This window comes from Glycine soja, chromosome 10, assembly GCF_004193775.1.
Source record: "Glycine soja cultivar W05 chromosome 10, ASM419377v2, whole genome shotgun sequence".
Classification (NCBI taxonomy): domain Eukaryota; kingdom Viridiplantae; phylum Streptophyta; class Magnoliopsida; order Fabales; family Fabaceae; genus Glycine; species Glycine soja.
This window is the reverse complement of record NC_041011.1, coordinates 17,879,716-17,889,848: the sequence shown is the minus strand read 5'-3', so window position 1 is coordinate 17,889,848 and position 10,133 is coordinate 17,879,716. Positions and strand designations below refer to the sequence as shown.

At 29.6% G+C, this 10,133-nt stretch overlaps 1 long non-coding RNA gene across 2 annotated transcripts; it reads right to left on the bottom strand.

Moving 5' to 3' along the window:
* Positions 1–3,454: 3,454 nt before the first annotated feature.
* Positions 3,455–8,994, bottom strand: LOC114370833. 2 transcript variants are annotated; one of them, XR_003657934.1, is made up of 5 exons: positions 8,482–8,994; positions 7,786–7,896; positions 7,620–7,700; positions 7,146–7,220; positions 3,455–3,864 (listed from the first exon to the last, which is right to left on the bottom strand). It is a non-coding gene; the product is annotated as an uncharacterized LOC114370833 (long non-coding RNA). The 2 variants fall into 2 exon arrangements; XR_003657933.1 differs by lacking the exon at positions 3,455–3,864 and adding an exon at positions 6,044–6,416.
* Between the last annotated feature and the right edge of the window lie 1,139 nt (positions 8,995–10,133).

Below are 10,133 nucleotides of genomic sequence, written 5' to 3'. Positions count from 1 at the left end.
TTTTAATCAGAAGTAGCAAGACCAGGTACAGAAAGTACCGTGTTAGTTAAAAAAAAAAACTTTCATCAATTATTATGAAGTTTATTCAGTAGAGTAGCCTTGTAGGTGAACTATGTGTCAGCATTTTGAAGTTTGATTCTCTTTTATATTGATTGAATAGTTGTGTGTAGAAACTAGAAAGGTCAGTTCAAAACTTCAAATATTCAAAATGAGTATCAGGCAGAAGCTGCAGCAGATAGTGTTTTGGACCAGCCTTGACTTGGAGCAAAATTTCGGTAATTTTTTAGTACTTAATTTCTTCTAGTTCTCCTCTACTGTTTTTTTTTAGAAAAAAATAAATCAAAGAGTAGAGTAAAATTCACTAATCATCTTAGGAATTTTGTGAAATTACACAAAATTTTCATCTTTTTTTAACATTTTTAGCAACATTTGAGGAATTAGTGTAATATAGAAGAAGTGTTGGTCTAATATTTTTTAAATAATTATGAAAATTAGTATAAATGTAAAAAAATGTATAATTTCACAAAAACTCGTGGTTAGAATTTTTTTTTAAAGACATGTTAGAGTAATTTACTCTAATACTAATAACCATACATGATCAAAGTCTTATTTTAAAGGAAAAATAGTGCATATATTCTAGGAAGCAATTATTTGTTGCTTTTTGTTACTTTGGTTCTTTGATGTGAAAATGTTGGGGGAGATATGTGTACTTAACACGCTTCCCACACTGTAAAAAACAAGGACTCCACTTAATCAGATGTCCACAATTTTACTACTGTTACTTTATCGGATTTCCCTTGACTGGAGTACCACGGTAGTTATATTGTAACAAGTAGCTACGTCCTCTACCATTATCACGTACTATCATAGAAAGAAGAACAACATTATCATTTAGAAAGTGCCTTTTTTATTAAGATTCCACTCATGCCTTTTCTTTGACCAATAGAAGATGCAAAGGAGTGTGCTTAAAAGAGTGTATTCCTGTCATTTCTTTTGGGAGAAAGATCAATTTAGTCATTTGCCAATAGGCTTTTCTCCCATGACCTATATATGCACTACATAGTACATAGTCATACTCATATGCTTGTCCGCATGCCCCCACTCTAAACTGAAAACGTTGCGGACAATGGTAACTAATTGATGAATAATAGTAACATCCAAAAATCCAATTACATAGTTGGCTCCAAGCAGATAGCTAGAGCCAACAAATCATGACACTTAAAATTCTTTCAGCAAGTTTGCCTCCCCATAACCATTTTCATCTTGTCGGCAAGGTTTAGGTCTTATGAATGTTAACCTTTAATCTAGAAATACCTTCAAAACATCTAAACACAGTTACATCCCCACTGAAACTTTATCATTAGCTTATCACTGAAATCACTCATCTGCAACCCAAAACCATAAATTAACTTCCCAATCTCTGTTGCCCTGTCACATAAGCCTACTCAATCCCAGCCACTACCAGGCAGAGGTAAAGGAGCTTAAGAAAAAAGATAATAATTCAAGTGTACTAGCTAGAACTTCAAATATTTGAAGCTTGGCTACCTCTCATTATGTGTCTCTCTCAGTAGAACTTAATGATAATAATTCAATATTTTTTTTATCAAATCAACACAGTAACTCATGCTTGTGTTCCTTTGCAAAAAGAAGAGAAATAAAAAAAATCAAGTTATGGTTTAGAGGAGAAAGATGATGAAATAGTTTTTGTATTTTGCTAACACCCCTATCATCAATTCAAGTAGAGGATGCCAACTTTTTTCATACCTTGTCCATGGTGGTGCTAGAGGTGGCATTATCATCAGTCATGATTTATTGTTTTTAACTTGCGATGGACAATAGCCCCAAGAACTAGAGAAGGTAGTTTTTTGTTTTTCGGATCAAACAATAAATCAAACAAAGGGCTTTAATGCAAAAGTGTGCAAAGGGTATTTTAATGATCTTGACAAGGAAAAATGAGAAGTTAGGGATGAAGAAGGGTTGAAAGAGAAGGTGGTTTTGGAGATGAAGAGGGATTGAGAGAAAAACATCAACGATTTTGTGAGGATTTTATTTTTATTTGTAGTTTTGGATACTTTATATTTAATATTTATTAGGTGACAGGATATGTCACCTCAATAAGCATTGTAAGTGATATGTCGGGGTGCCAAAAAAGAAAAAGAAAAATATTTAAAGGAATCAAATGTACATTATAAAACTGCTAAAATATATGTCTAATTAAGATTTTTAAGGTAGTTTGTTATGATTCAGAATAAAAGACCCTTTTTTAGTGTTACTACAAAATATTTGATTAATTTTAAAAATCTCTCACAATATAAGTACTAAAAGTATGATATATAAAATAGGAAAAAAAAAGTCGTTTAACACTATAAGAGCATTTTATTACAAATATAAATTATTAAAAAAATCATCGGCATAAACAACTCTTGAACTTTAAGATGGGTCATCAATGGGGATGACAATGAGCAATTGTAGGATACGTACTATTGTACCCATTCCGATTCATGCAATAAAAACAATACATGTACCTATCCCAAACCTATGCGAGCTGAAACTTTAATATGAAAGGAATGATTGATTTAAAAGAGATATGTCTTACTTGAGCAACTTTTCTTCCATTAATGTGTTATTCAATTTATTACAAAAATACAATTAATGTATAAGATTTAATGATATATTTTATATTATTAAATTCATATAATTAAATTCTTATTAATTTCACATTAGTTGCTTTTTGTATAAAATAAGTAAATAAAAATATGTAAAATAATAATAGTTATCAATTGAATAAAGTTATCAATATGAATAGATCTCGTTCATAAGCTTCAATTGGGACGGGTGTACATCCACCACTCAAGTATTTTATGAAGACAAATATTGTCAAATAAATACAATCTTATATACAATATGGGATATATATTGAATTGGTGTTATCAACCACATGTACATCTTGACTATTGTTTAAGAGAAAGGTCCACTACTAAAAAAATGGCTTTTTACGACGGTTAATAAGTGCATTTAACGACGGTTATCAACCGTCGTTGTTTAAAACGTCGTTAAAACAATCAATTTTTACGACGGTTATTATAATAACCGTCTTTGAATGTAGGAACCTTTCAAAGACGGTTTTTAAGTAATAACCGTTTTTATATGTTGTATCAGAGTTTATATTCAAAAACGGTTATTTGCTAATAACCATTTTTGAACTGTGTGTTAGAATAGGCATTCAAAGACGGTTATTAGCTAATAACCGTCTTTGAAAGGTGTGTCTGACTTTACAATCAAAGACGGTTATTAGCAAATAATTGTCTTTGAATGCGGTGTCAAAATAGGCATTTAAAGACGGTTATTTGCTAATAACCGTCTTTGAATCTTGTGCCTTTCAAAGACGGTTAATTGTTATTAACCGTCTTTGAATGTTAAGCCAAATTTTAGATGGAGTAGTACAATAAACAGGTCTTTTTATTCCTTCAATAGAAGACTTTTACATAAATGAAAATATATCAAAATGTTTGTTTTACTCATTGATGTTATATCCAATAAGATGAATTTGACTGGTATGAATTGAATAACAAAAATTGGAGCTAAGAGTAGAACTCTATACAACATTTACAACAAAAAATGATTTAATATTACTTGAGTCATGTTTGGTGCAAAAACCATTGCAATATTACGTGCATTCATGTTGTTCAAGTTTTCCATTTGAGCAACATTTGCCATTAAGTTTATTGCCCAATCTAGCAAAGTAGCTTCTGTTGGAGGAAGAAGCCTCATAAGCTGAGCACATTCTTCTTCTGACTGGGATTGCATCACCTGCTCTAGCGAAAGAGGGTCCAATACTCCAGTTGGTAGCTCTCTAAACCAAGCCTATGAAGGAACAGAAACACATAAAAATTAATGAAATAATCTCTTTAATATAGTTGTCATAATGAGTTAATGCCTTAGTGGCCTCTTTAATGCATCCACCACTCAGCCCCATGGTTAAAAAAGGAAAACAATTAACATTAGTGTATTTATTAAATAAACAATTAACATTAGTGTATTTATTAAATTCACCTAGACAACTTTCAAATTCACCTAACCTCCTTATGCATACAAATGTTTTTGCATTAACAACAGTATTGTAGGAACACTATTCCCTCTAGCATCAAAAGAAAGCTGCATAGATTCTGTTGAAACTAAACTAATTAGTCAACAAAATTTTAACATGGAAAAAAATTAATTATTTTTGTTGCTTATCTTTTTTTCTCTCTATCAAATACTTCCTTAATAACTTTGCCGAAACAAAGTGTTAGTATATGAGTATTAAAAGTTGTATATTAGAAGGGAAAAATATTTTGTTTACAAGTTGATATATTTTAATTTTCTGGCAAAAAGAAAAGAATGAAAACATAAAATAAGTGAAGAAATAATAGAAAGAAAAAATGAGTTAGTGCCTTAGTGGCCTCTTTAATGCATCCACCATTATAAGAAATGATTTTTCAGCTAAGATGCTCTTAGGATATCAGAAAGCAACATTAGAGAATTTTTTTTATTTTTTAAACACACAATTAATCTTCATATTACTGTAATCTTTTTTCATCTTAAATATATAATTAAAATCCGAGTAAAATTAATACACTCGGGAATCAAATGGTGTATATTTACATTTTGAATAACTAATTAATTAGGTACATGTTTCCATTTTGAATGACTAACAAAAATATTCATTATTAAAAGTCTTATTCTCTTCTTTATCTTTTGTATTAATTTAACAATGAATAAAAAATTAAATTACTTTAAAAAATATACATATATAAAAAGTAAAATTTTAAGTAATCATATCTCTATCACATAGCCTTCTGCAAAATTACCAGGTTTCAGATATGACTGCAATTGCGTTACTGCACCAGTTACAAATAATAAAACACATCACTCATTTAAAACTTCATACTCTATTATCAAAATATGATTTACAGAGGAAAGCATAGTATATAATAAACTCAAGGATACTCATAATTTACAAAGCAACTCTTGTTTAATAAGCCAGTAGAAAGAAATAGAGTACACTACTTGTAATAAATATTGTTAGAGAAAAAAATAAGTGAAAAGAAATAGATCAATACATTGCTTAAAGGTATTCTGTATACATTTAGAACAAACTTGAGTCTATAACTCCCCCACAAGAGGGCAATACATGAATTAATAAAAACTAATGCAATTGGTTGTAATTTTTATTTAATGATTAAAAACTCAATATTCATTCAGCAGCACAATAACAACAATCAATATATATATATATATATATATATATATATATACACTAATAAAAAAGATAAGTGAGGACTGATTGATGCTTACTCAGAAGTGCCACACTGTGGCTAGCCACTTCCCGATATAAGAAGAACACGACGTGGAGCAGCCACTTCACTCATCACTTCATCTTCCATCAGCAAGATATATATATATATATATATATATATATATATATATATATATATATATATATATATATATATATATATATGACCTGATTTAAAATGTATTTTATAATAAAATCTTAAAATATAACAATTACATATATTTATAAATAATAATCATCACCTAAGAAGAATAAATAATCAAGTTGATCCAGAAAGAGTTTTTCTTAATGGTATATAAAATCTAGTATTTTTAATTAAATAAATGTATAATGTTAGACAAAAATATATATTATAATGTCAGACAACATTTTTTATATAATTAATTTTTTTCTATTTTAAATTAATCTTAATTATCAAAATTAAGACATATATATGTGTGGATAATAATTAATTTAATTATTTCAAATCAGAATATATAATTATTCAAATTACCTCAATTATTATATTTAAATAATTCTATGAATTAAAAATATAAAAAGTTTCTCAAAAATTTTCTTGCTCAATTGCATAAAATGTCCCTATAATTTTATCATAATAAAAAATTTAAAATAATCTTAATTACCTTAATTAAAACATACTTATTCTAATTAGAAAATATACTTATTCTAATTACCTTAATTACTATATTTATATAAAAAATTTAAAACCATCTTAATAACATTAACTAAAACATATACCTGAGTTACAAACAATTGATTAAATTATTTCAAATTAGAAGATGATTCTGATTACCTTAATTACTATATTAATATAATTCTACGAATTAACAAATAAAGAATAAAATCTCTAAAAATGAACAATTTAATTGCATAAGTTTTCCCTCTCAAACTTATTTATTTTTATTATTATTATAAAGATAAAGATAAAAATATTCCTAATCATACCATAAGATTACAATCGATGCATAAAAAACTCATTATAAAATTATGATTAGCAAGTGTACATATAAATTGTTTGACTAACCAAATCAAGAAAGAAGATCCGAATCAAATCCAAGCATGGGAATATTAAGAACACCTGAAAGTGTTTCCATACCAAAGAATATGCCAACAAAAGTAGACAAGATAATAATCAGATCAAAATTAACACACATGGGACTGCTGTTGATTGAGAAAAAATAGTGGATTTCTAACTATAGTGTACTAAGTCAAGATTTAGTACAAGTGAAGGATGCTCTACAACAAGCAAAAGGCCATCACAATACATTTTAAAAAAAAAAAAATCCTAAAGAGTGCTATTAATAAATTAGAAAATACATTTTAATATCTTAAAAGATTTCATTAAAAGTATTATCAAATACCTAAAATCACGTATAGGAAATAATATTATAAAATTATTATATTTATATATTAAAATCTTAATTACCTAAAATCATGTATAGGAAATAATATTATAAAAATATTTTATTTATATATTATAATCTTAATTACCTAAAATCACGTATAGGAAATAATATTATAAAAATATTATATTATAATACTTAATATTGTAATCAAATCTTATAAATTAAAAGTTTCTATAATTTGTTTAGATGTAATAACATAATATTAGAGGGGAAGTTTTCTCAGATGGTTTGACAGGATTACTCGTGAAAAATTAACCAGAAGTTCAAAAAATTAACTTTTGAGCAACCGGCAAACTACAACATATGGCACTAAAGACAGGACAAAAGCATATGTGAGGAGAATATGTAGAAGCAAACTTCAAAAAACTAGCCACATTAAAATGACTTTCTGGACAAGATACCTTGGCAGGTGTCTCTGTAGATGCTTTCCCAGGAGATTTGCTAGGGAATGACTTTCTGGTTCTCTTTTTACCTTTCTGTTAACATAGAAGCAAACTTCAAAAAACTAGCCACATTAATATAAAATTAAAATTCTAATACAGGGCATATTAGTATTAACTTCATTGGGAGTAATTATTTTCATCAATCCATCTGTTGAATCAAAGTCTACAACCCAACCTCACATGTTAAATATAAGGGACAAGAATAAGGATTGAACTCCATGAAGCATTTAATCAGAGGTGATTTTCTCAATTCTCATGTGTTTCTGATTAGAAAACAATCTCAAACTAACAAAAAAAATGGACAATCTATGAGAGGTGCTTTCAATTTCAATGAAGTAGTTCAACAATGAAATGATATACAACAAAACAAATTTACTAATGTTACAATTAGCAAAAGCATCAATTGATTAAAATAATCTATAAAGAATAAACCTGCTCTTTATCAGCAAGTAGAATCTTAGTTGTAGCATGTGGGGACTCCAAATATTCCAACAACTTTGTAGACCCCTCCTCCTGAAAGCATGTTTCATTTAATAATTTAATTTTAAAAAGTACTAAAACTCTATTCTCAAATGGAGTTATATTATAACAAACTTACCTTCTTCACATTGGTCTTGTTTATTTGAATATTAAGAACATCACAGAAGTCCAATAACTTTTCTTTGACAAATTTGTCAATCTTCTCCTTTATCTTGGCCCTCTGTTTGTCCTGCCAATAATTTTTCAACTGTGGGTTAATTACAACAGCAGACACTCACATTTACAAAAGCAGAAATTTTTGTCATGCATCACTTCAAACACTTAAAATCTGTAAGTTATAGGACAAAGGACAACCAAATAAAAAGACCAATGTAAGGAAAGCAAGAAGGAACTAGGAAACTAATAACAATTAAAACTTATAATGTTTTCATGTTTTCTCTCTGCTGCAATCAAGACTCGCTCACTTCAGCAATCAAATCCAACATGTAATAAACATAAACAGGCCTCCAAATACCAATCACGTGAAAACACTACCTAGGTCAGATCTACCCAAATTTAAACCAAGAACAACAGCCCCCTACATCTAAGAAACACCATATTGAGGAAGCAATAATCTAAATTCTAAAACCTTATGGCTATGCACAATAAAATAATTGAAACAGAAGCCAACATAATCATTGTAAAACATAACAAAATCATGAAAGGCAAAAAAAAATGGTAATAGAATAACAATATCTTCTTCTGAAATGCTTCTGCTACTACCTCTTCAGCTTTAAACTGTGGCATGCCCATCCTACCAATTAGACAAACTTACTCAAAGAAAGCGAGGACGAAGGCCTTTTCGAGGTTCTAGAGTGGATCCAGATAGGGTTCATGAGGCTAATTTTGCGTTCAGAGAAGGCCTTTTTGAGGAGTAAGGCACTGGAGTGAGTGAAGAGGGCTCGAACATCGGTGCCGAGAGTGAAGGCGGTGTCACTCTTGTCGTCGAGCGAAGGCACGGACTGCGGAGTAATGTCGAGCATGTTGCGGGCGTTGTCGGAGTAACCGAGGATGCGGAAGGAGGGCTCGTCGATGGCGATCATGGAGCCGAAGGGCTGGATGAAGCCGCCGAACTGGATTTTGACAAGGTAAGCCATTATCTGCTGCTCAGGGACAGAGTAGTTGAAGGACCTCCCGAACTCACCGGACTGCTCGAAGATGGCGTAGAGCCGCGTGTCCACCGTGTACTGCGCGATGGGCTTGCTCCCAGACTCTTTGTTCTCTGTTTCTCTAGCATAAACCCTAATTGCAGCATCTCTCTATCTCTACTCTCTAACCAGAAACGAGAATGCCAAAGGTCCACACCCATTTGGTTTTGATTTTTGTTGTTTACAATTACGACGGTTATAGTTAAAAAACTGGCGTAAATGTTATAGTACATAACATTCTAAGGCGGTTTTTAATAACCGCCTTAGATTGTGCGTAGTAAAATGTGATTTATTTCACAATAATTACAAAAATACCACTGTTCTACTTTTTAAAGCGGTCCCTATATAACTGACGTAGATTCAATGTCGTAAAAAGCCTTTTTTTTAGTAGTGGTCAGAAAAAAAATTACATAGTTGAATCAACATCATTACCAATGTGATTAGAATGATAAAAAACCTAACAAATGAAATCCAAGACATCACATGATAATTAGAAAAATAAAATAACAATAAAGAATAGAAATATTAAAAATTAGATATACATAAATTAATATTATGTACAGAGAAAAAATGTCCAAACAACAACATTTTTGTTGATTCGAAAAATATCATAATTTCTGCCTAAATCGAAACCAATCTAGATCCAAGTGTGAATTAAAAATCAAAATTCTTAATAAGAATAAATTATTCTGCATTGTGAAACATATTTAATGATCTAGCATGAAAATACATTGCAACCATAAATAAATAATGTTAGCTATCAACAATAAAAGCTCAAAACAAAACAAAAAATTGTCAAGTTGCTCTTAGTTTAAGCAATTTAAATGTTTCTTGTAATTAAGTTGATAGCAAAAGATTAGTTCCCAATTCAATATTTTTTTTATCAAATCAATACAGTAACTTGTGTTTGCATTCTTTAGCAAGTGAAGAGAAATAAAAAAAATCAGGTTAGGGTTTAGAGGAGAAAGTTGATGGAATTTTTTTTGTACCTTGTTAATGCTTCTGTCACCAATTTACGTAGAGGATGTCAACCTATTCCATTCCTTGTCCATGGTGGTGCTCATGATGGCATTACCATCGGCCTCGATTTATTGTTTTCTACTTGCGATGACCAATGGTCACAAGAGCAAGAGAAAAATATTTAAAAGTTTAAAAACAGCTTAAAACTTCTAAAATATATGTCCAATTAAGATTTTTAAGCCAATTTGTTATGATTGTCAGTATAAGCCCCTTTTCTTGTAGTGTTACCACCATAACATTTGATTAATTTTTAAAATCT